Here is a 13,319-nt window from a genome sequence, read left to right on the forward strand (position 1 = left end):
GAAAAGAGGCAGAAAAACAAATGTCACAATAACGTTGTTCCTGGTACTGAAGGATTGTATGATACTGAGTGGCCAGGAAATAAAACAACAGGGGAAATTCAATGCTAGTGAAGTTGCATGGTAAAAAAAAAAAAAAAAAATCCCCAAAATATTTCCACAGGATGTCTCTGAATTAATTAACATCTTGAAGGGAAGAGATGTCGCCAGCTCTTTGAGAATTTTTTAGGGAAGAACTAGAGACCGTTTTGCTCTTTATACCTGTAGTGTGCCTTTGTCTGGAATACTGCATGCATTTCTGGTCACTCCCGTAAAACTGTCTCCCTGCTCGGTTAGACATACCATAAAGTAGCTCAGATTTTTGTTTTATTATCAGTTCAGCTACAGCTGGAACAAGAAAATGGACAGCCTGCCTACTGCTTCTTCAACAGCAGTCAGCAGTAGGGAACAAATGCCTGCTGTCATTTTCCACCCAAGTTATGCTACCAACTTGAGTACAACCAACCGAGGTCAGGCTGTTACAGCAGTGCTTGGCTCGTAGGCTTGATTCAAACCTTGGCTTGGAAGAATTTAGATAACCAGGCAATTTACGACCCTTCCTCTCCCAGGCTCTCTTCAGGCAGCTACAGACCCTAAAGAAATGATAGGTTTTCCCTGCCCTGGGTCCCACGTAGGCAGAAACCTCACCAATGTGGTGCTAATTCTAGATTCAAGCTTGTCAGTACTTTGCTTTTTACAGAACATGGGAATTGCTCACAGTGCAAAAGTGTAGAGCAGAGACGAGCTAGAGATGAAGCAAATGATTAACACCACGCACACAGCCTGGAGCTGCAATTGCAACTGATTCCTATTTTATTTTTTTAAGTACGTTTTGGCACTTTTTCCCCAGCCCTTCCTTTTCCCTCTCCCTCAACACAGCTAGAAGTAGTCCATTAGTGTGAAAGATGTGTGTCACTGCATGCTGATCTAGGACAGAGCTCAGGCTGCTTTTCAGAGCAAGTGCCTAGAAGCATTATTATACACCAGCCAAGATTCTTGGTAGTGATTTAAAATGGATTTTGATTTTCAAGGTGCATCTTAAAAGCACCTGGTTTTCTAAAAATGTGAGAGCTACTCAGTTCTCACTATCTGCAGATCAGAAGCTCTTGAATTAGGTGCCTAAAAATAGAAGCATCCTATAGTATTAGTCACTTCTGGAAATATTGTTAACACAGCCCGATTTCCTTCTAGTCTGCAATTTGTGCTCACCACTGACTGCGTGAAGTGCCCGAGTATAAATGAGTGCTGATGGGAAAACCAGGCCTCCAGGATCCGAGCAGGTTGTGCTCTCGTTACTCTTTCCACGCGTACTTCAGTCGCAGCCTGCACCACATTGCCAGCTGGAGATGTGGAAATGGTGCTGCCCCAGCCCTGCTCCACCACTGCTTTGACCAGAACCACTCATCCCTTGCAGTTCTTGGTCTGCACGTTGATGTGGACACAGATCCACCCTCTGCGAGTGGCTGCTATGCTGCCATCCTCCCCGTCTCTGCCCCTGGGCGGTCCCCTGTACGTTCTCATATCCCCAACTGGTTCTGCATTGCCATCTCTGGTCTTGACCAGCTCCCTTAACCCAGCCCTACTCTGAAGTTTCTAGTTGTCTGAGCAGATATCGGTGCTATTAGGCACGTGATAAGACTGGAAATACTATTTGTTTTCACAAGAATCAGTCCCTGAACTTGTCTCTCTAAAGCTTGTAATGCCTACTGGTTGTTATGGGGGAGAGGAAATTTATTCATCTGGGATAAAAGCCTTAGAAATACTGATCTGAGCAAAGTTACAGCTGCTCGGGATCGTCCAGCATTTGCCCCTTCTCCTTTCTATTAAGTAGCTATTCAACAAGTTAAGCCTGAGCAACTGTGTGCGACCCCATGGCTAGAGAACATCTGTGACTGTACTCTGTCATTTGCAAAATGGAGCAGCTCTAATCTCTTGAGCACACTGCTCTGCAGTGACATTTCCAGGACATCCGCACTCCAAAAGGCATGCAGTAGCCTTGGATTAGAGTTTAAAATAGAAGCATGTTTGCCTTTGTGTACAGCATGGGATTGCTAAGGAGAAATAGCGATGGGAGCGTGCGGTTGACCCACGGTGGTTGTCGGGAGCAGAGGGCTCCACGGGGTGGGACGTGGGCTGGGGGATGGCCTCGGTGATTCTTGATCTCCCGTGTTTCTAAAGGTGCTTTTCGTAATCGTGAGCTCTGGTTTCGTGGCTCCGGTTTCCTAACAAACGACAGCTGAAATTCTTTTGTTTGTTTGTTTTAGGTGTGGTGTTTTTTAAACACTCACAGCAAGCTGTTGTTGTTCATCTGCGTGTTGGTAAATAGTAGCTGCCGACTTTCACCTTGGGAGAGGCAGAGTTTGAGCAAACAGCAAAGTGCCTGGGCAAAGCAGGCGGAGAGGGCAGGAGCACAGGTGAACCTCATCTACCTGCTTTCCTAAAACCTGCTGATTTTCACCCAAAGTTCATGTTTCTCAAAACCTACACGTGGGATTTTGAGGCAGGAGCTGCAGAGAGCTCTGCCTGGCATAGAGGGGGGGACCTGCGAGGGGTGGGCACACGGCAGGCTTCTTCTACACAAACTGTGCCTTTTTTCATCGCCCCTCCATCCCTCCCACAGCTCAGGGCAACTCGCTGGACCTTGCTGGTGCCCAGCATGGCCCAACCCAGCCCTGCGCCTTCTCTCTTGTTCTGCAGCGGCAGCTTTCAGCTGGTTTGTAGAGAGCATCCGACTGATTTATTGCTCCCAACGTCTCTTAGTTTGTAATAAAGTTTTCAGCAGCTCTGTCGAGCCTGCTCCCCGCCCCCGCGCACGCACACATCCCCGCGCTTGCTTTGTTCTTCTCACACATAATGTCAACTCATAAACCTTTCATCAAGTCAACCAGGTGGAAAAAACCCATTACTGAAAGAAGTGTTCATTCAGGTTCGGGGGGGAAATGGAGGGGAAGGCGGAGGAGAAAGTTCCCCAATGGAAAAAAAGAAGGGAAAAAAAAAAAAAAAAAGAAAAAAGAAGAAAAAAAAAAAAAAAAAGGAAAAAAAGCTGTGTGTGCTCTTAGCTGAAAAGCCGGCTTTGCTGCGCGCCCCAGGTGCCAGGCCCCGGAGGAGCCTGGCAGATCTGTCATCCCGGTGACAGGAGATGGGAAGCGCTGTGCACGCATTCAAAGAGGCAGCGATTTGGGCCTAATACCCGCTGATGAAAGGGAGCTTCAACACCGCCGGCCGCTGCCAGCTCCGACAAAACCGCCTGGGCTTTTGTGCGGCAGAGAGGACCCCCCCGCGCACACATACACACACACACACACTGGTGGTGGTGGAGGCTTCCCTCTGCTCCTCCCCACCCCAAATCGGTGTTGGCTGGGGCTCGTGTGCTGAAAGACGCTGCTGGCCACACAACGGAGGGGCTGACAGGGGTGTGTTGGCCGCAGAGGCGCTGTGCGATCGACGGAGGCGCTGAAAAATGGGAGTGGGGAGGCAGGCACGAAGTGCAGAGGTGGGGAGCAGCCTGGGACCCCCCCATGGGGTGCCAGCGGGGCATTGTGCTTGGCAGGGAGCTGCTCCCTGCTCCCAGGGACACCCCAGCACCTCGCTGGATGTGGCCCCGTAGTGGGAGCTGGGAGCATCCCTCATCCTTGGGCAGAGGCACCGCAGCAGGGCGCGGAGATGCAGGCATGGAGGAGGTCGTGCTCCTGCCTCCTGCTCTTTGTCTCCACCACCGAGGGTGTAAATTCTTTGTGGAAAGTGCCGTTACTTGCGTGGCTCATCGTTCCCCGTGGCCAGTCAAATGTTGTTAATTTTGAATGGAATTTCAGTGAAAAGGGCTGGAGGTGGAGTTTGCTGGAAAACGAAATCTCCCTTAGTCCAGCTTCTTTCTGTTTCGGGAGCACACTTTTCGGGTTGTTGATGGGTTTCTTTTTACACGGGGACTTTGAGAAAGTTCTGCACAAAATATTATTTAAGCAATTTCTCAGCAAGGTAGTCCAGTTACTGCTCTGGAGCAGGGAAAAAAGGGCACTGAGGGATGGAGAAAGGCTGGGAAGCAACAAAGGAGCATAGGCAGTGACATCTGTCACTAGTATTTCAGAAGTTAAAAATTCAGCATAATCTACTGCCACCCTGTCCGCTGTACCGAGTTCCAACAGTAACAGAATTGTCATGATTTCTACATGAATTAATTCAAATCTCTCTTTGCATGATATGGCGTAAGAAAGGGGCCATCTGGTTTATGTTCTAGGTGTCAGAACCACTCATACCAGCACACGCTCCTAGTGCAAGATGCAAGTTGACTGCACATATTAATGTCTCCTTACCCTCTGCCTCCCCGAGACCTGATGCTGTTGTCCCATTATGGTGCTGCCATTTATACTGTCAATAGCAATAATAATAATAATGCAGTGCTTGGCACGCACATAGTACCTCCAATTACAACCGTGCCTGAGTTACTTACCATGTGTTTCTTCACGTGGAGGGGGCTTAGGGACATCAAGGAGGATCGTGCTGTGATGAGGTTCAGAGTGGCCAAGTGCACAGTAAAAGGTTGTCTGGTTTCCACAAAATTAGCACGTAGCTAGATAAGGCAGACATCCTAGATCGTGCGTGGAGGTTAATGGCTTCCCCTGGAATACAGAAATAATCTTTGGCAGTGGAGTTGAAAAAAAAAAAGAATCAAGGCATTTGGACACCTGCCCGCACCGCTGGAGAATGACAGCTACTGTCGGGTGTCTCCCCATAATGGTAAATATTTAAATAGCGGCTATCAGACTTAGAAGCCTGTGATAAGAACTTAGATAATAGTAAAAAAAATATATAATTAGATGTCTGTAAAGTGATAACGTCACACAGATTTACACTGCATGATTTTCAGAGATGTAAGCAAACCCGAATGTATTAATCCTCACAACACCCTGCAGCAGTGCAACATTGCAATTCCAAAGTGACTCAGGAAAAAAATGGGGTCCGGAAAATGGGTCAGACTTTTTGGGCTGTAAGCAAGTGCATCAGATTTCAATGCAAAGTCTGAGCAGAATTGGCTTGCTGAGACTGGTCACCTGAGTGATAGTTTGAGTTCCTTTGTCTCAATGAAAGAAGCTCAAAATAGTGGAGGAAAAAAAAAGTCCTGAAGCAGAAAAACCTCATCTACTATAGATTAGCTCTGTTTATATTGCAAAGGCTCTGGCTTAAGTGATTTTTTTTTTTCCCCTTAGAAATATTGTTTTAGCATGAATTTATCTTGAAATGAACTTTGTGGTAAATATAATTTAAGCATAAGCTTAAATTCAAGGTCTTATTTAAGTGCTTTTCTACTTTACTTGCCAGCTAAGGATCTGGCCTGGGCTTTGAATGTCTTTAGGGAGAAGAAGCAGATTAATGAGATTAGAACATTTTAAATCACTTTTGTACTTTTCTGGGCTGCATGATCTTTATAATACCTTGTCTCTATAGACTCTATAAAGTGTGTTGGCTGGGTGCTAGTAGACAGGGATGATGAAAATGAGGCTTGCTTGTGCATCCCTTCAGATTTGGGGAACATATTCAATGGCCTATGGCTATGTTCTGTTTCATATGTCAGCGTGCGTGTAATCTCTCAGTCTGCTTTTTGAAAAGCTGAACTTTACTGCTTAACTCTCAACCTTATGGGCCTAATTTCCTCACTGAGGTTTACACCGGATATTTTACAGTCAGGCCAGTAAAAAGAAGAATGTGGTCATGGAAGACAGTGACCTGGGAACCCACAGGCCTTCACCCAAAGCATAAGTACAGAAGGGTTTGGACTGGTACCTACTGGCAACTCCTGCTAGCACAGACACATATGGGTACACACTCTCACTGCTGAAACTCCACAGACAAAAGGCAAATCCGGGATACTAAGTTTTACATTTTTTTCTCCCAAATTCAGAACTAAGGCATCTCTACCATAGTGCAGTCAAGGAATCAGCGCGGCCTGGTGAGCTCATATTTCCCCCTGTGTCACTGGGTGGTTTCCATTTACACGGTGATGCAATGTAAAGCGACCCCAGTGAGAGCAGAGGAGTGTAATGTGGGTTGTCGGCCTTAGGGGGTGAAGGGGCTCGTCAAAGGGAAATTGAGCAATTGCAACAGACTGGAGTTTCCTGCAGCTAAAGTTCTCCAGCAGCCAAAGTTAATCTGTTCCTCAAAGGCTTTCTGTGAAGGAAAGTAGCAAGAAGCCCAAATCCCACAAAATATCAAAAGCTCCAGGATTTTTTCTGTCCAGAGATTTTCATCAAGGCAGGTTTCCCTGGGGGTCTAATTGCATGTTCGGCTCACGCAGCCCCTGGTAGCTCAGGCTCTGAAAAGCCACGTGGGAAGGAGCAGGAGAAAAATCTGGAGTATTCTAAATAGTGCTGCTGGTTATTGCTGGTCAGTGTCAGCGGGGCCCCGACAAGTCCGCCTCCAGCCAGGAGGAGAGACAATGATATGGAGAACTGAAAGTCCATGTACGTAGATAGGATGTCAAGGGGAGGAGAGCAAAAACACCAAAGCAAACCAACAGACTTGTTTATAACAATCATATGCATAAACTGGAGCATATGTTTAATTCAGGACTGTCCCAAAATGCAGCAAGGGTAAATGATTGTTGTACAGAGCTTACACCTTGCAAGCAGGGCTTGCATGGGGCTCAGACAAAGTCATCAGGACATGCAGAACCAGTTACAGCTCAGTTTCCCACATTGAAATAGTGAGTATAATTAAAAATAAATCACCATAGCTTTTAGTTTGATGAAATTACCACTTATATTAAGAGCAGTTTGAGCTGACTCTAAATCACTTTCTGCAGAGTGTCACTTTGGGATTTAAAATATTTGATTGGTTAAAGAATGTGTTGTGCTGCATTGGGGAAATAAAACAGTAAAATGTGAATCACACACGGTGAATGCAAGAGGTTCTTAGATTCTTGGATGCCTGAAGTCTGTAAGAATTGAAATTAGCCCTTCGGAAAACAGGGGTTGATTAATACAAAGATTCTTCCAACTACTTAATTCATCTGCCCTAATCAGATGTGGAAGTCAGTTTTGACTTTCTGGCCAAAAGGATGATAAGGAAAAGTACATACTGCAAAAAACAAGTCAGGGGATTCCTTACTAAAAGTCAGTTTTATTCCCTGTTTGCTACTGGTGAAGATATTTAAATACTCATTCAAGAGATGACCTTTAAACTGAGACTTTAGAGAATGTATGTAAAATTGAACAAAATAAGAAGTAGCACAACTCTACAAAGTCTTCTGAGCTGAAATACCTTAGTGACTGAGAAGCAAAGCAAGCTGTGTGAGACACGGGAATGGAGTCACAATCTTCTGCCCTCAATGCACAGCTCAGGTTACACCTAGCTGGTTGTGCTGAGGCAGCTACAAAGACTTCAGTCCTTTCAAATATGAAAAAACATCTTTTACTTTAGTGACTTTATTGCAAGTTTTACAATATTGAGTATTTTTTCTAAGTCTCATCTTCAAAATGTATGAACTTAGATGAGAGGCATAGCTTTCATTCCTTTTTGTTTCTTTTACTCTGTTAAAGCTGGTTCCTATCCAGAATTATTAGGATTAGAAATTTAAAACTATGACTTTTTTTAAAGCATTTTCTGATATTGCATTCTATGTTGCAGTTATGGTACCTTAGGGGAAACGAGAACTTGAGCTCATGAATCCTGGAAGTTTGGGGTTTATGATGCTGCAGAAAGACTGTTTGTTGAGTACAAGGCCTGATCTGGAAATGCATTTAAGACATGCATGACTTTGAGCATATAAATAGTTGCACAGAAGTCAATGGGACATAAATTTATGAATTTGCCTAAGTGCTTTGCTGGATCTTTGCCTAAGGAACCACTTACCATGAGTTTGAATAACAGAATCATGGCCTCATTAATGAACAAACCTCTGGATGAAGAGCATCAGTGAAATGTGAAATCCAGCTCCGTGCTGTATCTCTGCTATTCGGCTTGATTTCATCTCTACGTAAACTCATTCTGCTGTGCTGACATTTATGTCCTTTGGCTTTTCCAAAATGTGATTTGTAAGTTCTATTCTACACTTGTGAGGGCAACGGGACTGTGCAAGGTGTAGAGCAGCAGTCACGGCAGTCTGGGAATGGTGCACATCAGAACCCAGCTCTAGAGGGCAGCCACTGGAATAGCTTTTTTTTTTTTTTTTTTTTTTTTTTTTTTTTTTTCATAGAAAAAGGCAGTTCCAGAACTTCATCTGTGAATTGTGGCTTTTACCTTCCACTTTTCTCTTTTCAAGTCCTTTTTGGCAGTAGAAGAGGCTGCCTAGGAAAGAGAAACAAGAATGATTAAGACCAGTCACTATTGTCAGACCTCTGCATGGCTCATTAGTGCTGGCAGACGACAGAAATGCACCTATCACTGCACAAAAGACCAGAAATAACTTTGGGAAATGGCTGCTGGGGTGGGGCTACAGGGAAAGGAAGAGGACTGTTGATTCATAGACTGTAGTGGATGAAGATGGAGCCATTCAGGTGGACCAGCATGAGGCCTGTGCACTGCAGGGGTGGCTCCAGAACTTCATGAAGCCTGCTTATTTTCTGGTATCACCAGCAAGGTATCTGTCCCACTTCTTGGGTGCACAGGCCTTGTGCTGGCTGTCTGCACAGGGTGAGCTGTGTCCTCTGTGGCAGCTACTTGCTTTGGCTCTGCCCAGTGCCTCTGGGAACAATCACAGCACCTGACTGAAGCTGCTCTGCTAAATATTACAGTTATTAGCTTGGACAAAAATAGGGTCTCTGCCTTCAGGATATTACAATATAAATAAAAACAGGAGCATGGCAATGGTGCAGGGTTGAAATACCTTTGATCCTCTGCTGTAAGCAATTGTATTGGGGTTTCTTTAAAACAAAAAGCAGCAGCTGCCCTTGGGAGATCATGGAACAAACCACGAGCATGAGGTAGAGTGGTCATTTACTGGGTGTCACTTGGAGCTGTTCAGCAAATGTGGGTATGCTCAATACTCACAGAATCGTAGAATGGCCTGGGCTGGAAGGGACCTTAAATGTCATCTAGGGCAGGGATACCTCCCACTAGACCAGTTTGCCCAAAGCTCCATCCAACCTGGTTTTGAACACCTCCAAGGATAGGGCATCCACAGCTTCTCTGATTTAATAAATCCATGTCAGAATTCTTTCACTCAGAAATAGAATTGTTGTTAGAAATTAAAGGTATTGTTATCTGTTGTTCAACTGAATAAGAAATGCTACCAAGTCATAATGAAACTTTTGCAAAATGTCCTTGTCTGACCCAGAGCTAGCCACTGCCACTTGCTTGAGAGGCACGCACCTATTTGCTACATTTTCTCTTAAGCATCCATGAGGCGATCTCTGGATTTCAACTGGCAAAAGGCATTAAAAGGGGAGAAGAGCTGCCTTTCTGCTGCAAGTGTGGTAATCCCTCCATTCCCAGAACCCCTGGGCGTGCGATCAGCTGCAGAGCAGAGAGCAGTGGAAGCCGAGGGCTCAGCCAGCTGCTCGGTGTGTCCCCAGCGGCAGCAGTAGCAGGAATGTAACAGACAAACACTATGGGGAGACCTGGTGTGCACTGAATCGGTGTATTAACCTTCTACCCTGAGAATATCAAGTAAGCAAATGTTTGGAAGTTTTAATTTATGAAGATTAGCGTGTCACATATATTTTGAGGAAACTTCGGGAGTGTTTTCCAGAAGTAAACCCCAAAACTTTTCCAGGATTTTCAGGCACTTTGTTGGTTAAAGGACCTTCAGCCCTTCCCATTCTCACAGCATCCTCTGCTGTGGTTCACACACAACTGTGTTAACATAAGTCTGGAATATCTCAACACATAATTATTTATCCTTCAATAAAACAAAGAAAACCATGTCTGAATCTGACTAATATCCCTTCCTCAGCCTGCCAAGTGGGGCCTTGTGTTTTCAGTATTGAAAACCAAGCCTGACTTGCTGCATATTTTGTGTTACCATGGTTTATGTCCAAATGCAAGGATTTAATTTTGTCCGTCATCAAACCATGGTTTCCATATGACACCAATACATTCCTTCCTCTGCCTGCTGTTCTGACAGACGACAGAATAGAATTAAACATTCCAACCAGCACACTTAAAACGCAAGAGCTTATGTTCCTTTGGCTTTGGAGATCAAGGGGCAGATCTTCAGTGGGTATAAATTGTCTTCACTGGAGCTATGAAAATTTACACCACTTACCCCAGCTGAGGTACAACCCTGGATGTATTTATTGCACGGCACAATTTCAAGAAGATAGATTCAGTAAGACTGAAAATACAATGGACTCCCCTTGTCTTCTTCTGTGCCTGGCTATAATGAATGATTATTGTTGGGTTTCCTTCTGGAGCAGTTACTCACCGGCCCAAATTATGCTTCTGGAAGCCAGCAGAGAGAAACCCCTGTGCATATTTATCCCCTGACTGCAGCTTGCCCTACCTGCCAGCCAGTTTCAGCTGAATGGTATCAACATTAAAAGAAGCCAATCCCCCGACTCTCCCAGACTGAGACTGAGAGTAGAAAAATGATCGGCTCCTTCTCAAAACACTGGCTGGTGTTTCAGAGGAGCCTGGGGGAATTATGCACGGATCTTTGAAATTTAAGCTCTGGATTTTTGAAAGAATAGGTTTATTCCACACTTCACACCCTGGAAGGGCAGCTCATTGCCTGGGATGGCTGTGATGTCATCCCTTTGGGGAATTTTTTCAGATGAAGTCAGAGCAAAGTCCTAGGCCTTGTAGTGACCTCCATCTCGATCAGAACACCAGTGGTGTGATCCTGGGCTGGTGGCTTTTCAGATGCTCCTAACAGTTTCACTGTCTGTCCATCTGAGCATAGTGCTCAGTCAATATGCTGAAAATATGGTGTTCCAGCTGGGTGGTGTAACGAGGCAGAGCTGAAAAGTCCCTGTGGATGGGAAGAGGAGATGCACTATCCTCAGGAAGGAAAGAGAGCCCAAGATGATGATAGTAACAATCCAGCTGGGCTTGCAAGTCAACACCAGCCCTGGATTTAGCTGAGAACTTTGGCAGTTTTTGAAGTGCTTGGGATTTTGCCCTGGATCTAGGGTCTCCAGAGTGGTTGTTGTCAGGATTTGCTAGGTGGGGTAGGGCCACGGCTGCTGATGCCAATAGTCTAGGAGAGGGGAAGTGAAACCTACTGAGACTCAGGGATGAAACAAATTTGTATTAATTAAAAGCAAATGCTGTATGTTGGCTAATGGGTTCCAAAGCAGATGTTTGTCAAAATGGCCAAGAGATGGGTCATCTGAAAGCAGAAGTTATAAATAATAGCTATGTTTCTAGTTATTACATGTTTTCTCAGGTCAGAGCCAGGTGTCAGTCAGTGTTGGAAATATCATATATTGAAACATCTTGTGTTGTTACACTATAGGGAACTACGTGCCATCACTTCTGTGTATCTGACCCATAAACCCAAACCCCTGTGCACTTAGAAACCTGTGCACAGCATTACACATACAGCTCGCAGCCAGCTGAACAGACCTTTATGGGAAGGGAATGGTTTTGCAGGCAGAGGTAGGTACCATTGCTCCACCTATGACCAAATGGCTCTCTTCAATTCTATACTCAGGTGGATGCATCCTCACGAATGGCACTGGCACCTCTGCACATCTCCATCCCTGGCTGAAGACAGCACCAAGGACTAGAGGCAGTTTGCTCTGCTCAGTCCCAGGATGCAGCAGAAGGGGATGAAGAAAGAGGCACATAATCCTGTCTGTGATCCAATCCAGTTTTTCCAGGTAAGATTTCTGCGTCTATGTTGGCACCTAAATTTGGAATGTCTTACTCCTATAATGTGCTTTAATAATTTAACTGTGGTCTTCAGACTGGGTAAGTCTTCACTATTCACTCTGCAGATCAAACAGCCGATCCTGGGAGGCTCTTCCTATCAGCAGGGCTGCAGAAACATAAATACGTGTAGGGCCAAATTCACTGCTGGCACAAGTACACATGATGCACAGTCTTCAGAAAGATATACCTGCTTGCTCTTGAAATGAACATGGCCTGCTTATTTCCTCTTGGACCACTATATATAATATCCTCACGGAAACATACTCTGACCGTGTTCTAGTATTTATATACGGTGTGGTACATGCTGTATAAATACCTATGGGTTCAATTGCCAGCACATAAATCAGCACAGTTAAACAAAGATACGGATTTACACTCCCTGCAATTCTGACTTTATAAATGGGTCAGTATGAGCCTGCTCCCAGCCTGGCACTTCATATGCAAATACCAGTCATTTCTTTAGGCAGTAGATGGTACAAATGGAAGTGTGGGCATCTAAATCTTCATACCAGGACTTCTGCATTCCGCAGTCAGCTAGCCAGTGTGTGGATGAATGTAGAGAATACGACATAAATCTAGACTAACAGTCAAACTTCATTTTCCAGATGAAGTGAAATGCGATTTTTTCCCCCAAACTTTAAATATTTAAAGATGCTTCAGACTTAAAGAATACTGCTCATTGTTTGTACTTAAATTTGCTTACAAATAGCATAGTAAGGAAACATTTTTTTGAAAGGAAGAAATTTTGTTCATCTTGGGATGTATCCATGTGACTGTCTTCGTGTGTGTGTGGATGTTTAGGTATGTTTTTTATATCTTTGAAAATGTGTATGTTAGAGCAAAAAGGACTATATTTAGAATTAATTTGTGTAAGTACATGTGCATGTAAGGACACCCTGTTATATACACACATTTTGTCACATATATATGTGCATATATAATAATGTTTGTATACACAAACACACACAAATTATGTACAGAAAATTAAGCATATGCCTATCTCACCCTAAATGGTGCATCCCTCCAAGGAACATCAAACCTATCTGTGTCAACAAACAGACCTCTCCAACCCAGGGAGATACTAATACAGATATACAGAGAAAAACAGAAATCTCTATACCTGTAAGGGCAGTTACCTATTTAAACACCACATCTGCCCCTCTTCCAGTTACTCCCTCCCACTGCAGTCTCTGTCCCTCCCAAACAACACTCCCTAGCCAGGATCCTGTGATCTTTGCCCTCTTTTCCTTCAAATTAAATTTCAACTTTTTTTTTTTCTTCCAAATCTCTAGTAGAGTGACAAGCCAGTGCCAGAACTGTCTTTTAATACACAAAAGCATAAATAATGCCATCCATCAGAGCTGTCACTCAGAAAGATAGATTGCTACTTGTCCAGACACTGGAATGACACAAAAGTGAAAGTTAGAAACTGTCTCTTTTCTTTGCTCTCTTTCTTTTTCTTCTTCTTCTCCCTC

The 13,319-nt window shown here is 44.4% G+C and overlaps 1 protein-coding gene across 7 annotated transcripts in view; it reads left to right on the forward strand.

Moving 5' to 3' along the window:
- Positions 1 to 13,319, forward strand: part of KCNU1 (potassium calcium-activated channel subfamily U member 1) — a 179,789-nt gene that overhangs the window by 69,205 nt on the left and 97,265 nt on the right. For 5 of the 7 annotated variants that reach the window (XR_014686021.1, XR_014686023.1, XR_014686024.1 and 2 more), the window contains exon 29: positions 11,624 to 11,792. The exons of 1 other annotated variant lie outside the window; for it this stretch is intronic. The gene's annotated coding sequence lies outside the window, so the exon portion shown is untranslated. Of the gene's footprint in view, positions 1 to 5,714; positions 5,851 to 11,623; positions 11,793 to 13,319 lie in introns of those variants that run through there. One more of the 7 variants, XM_084499195.1, reaches the window with a different exon arrangement.

This window comes from Aythya ferina (assembly GCF_964211825.1).
Source record: "Aythya ferina genome assembly, chromosome: 27".
NCBI classification, from domain to species: domain Eukaryota; kingdom Metazoa; phylum Chordata; class Aves; order Anseriformes; family Anatidae; genus Aythya; species Aythya ferina.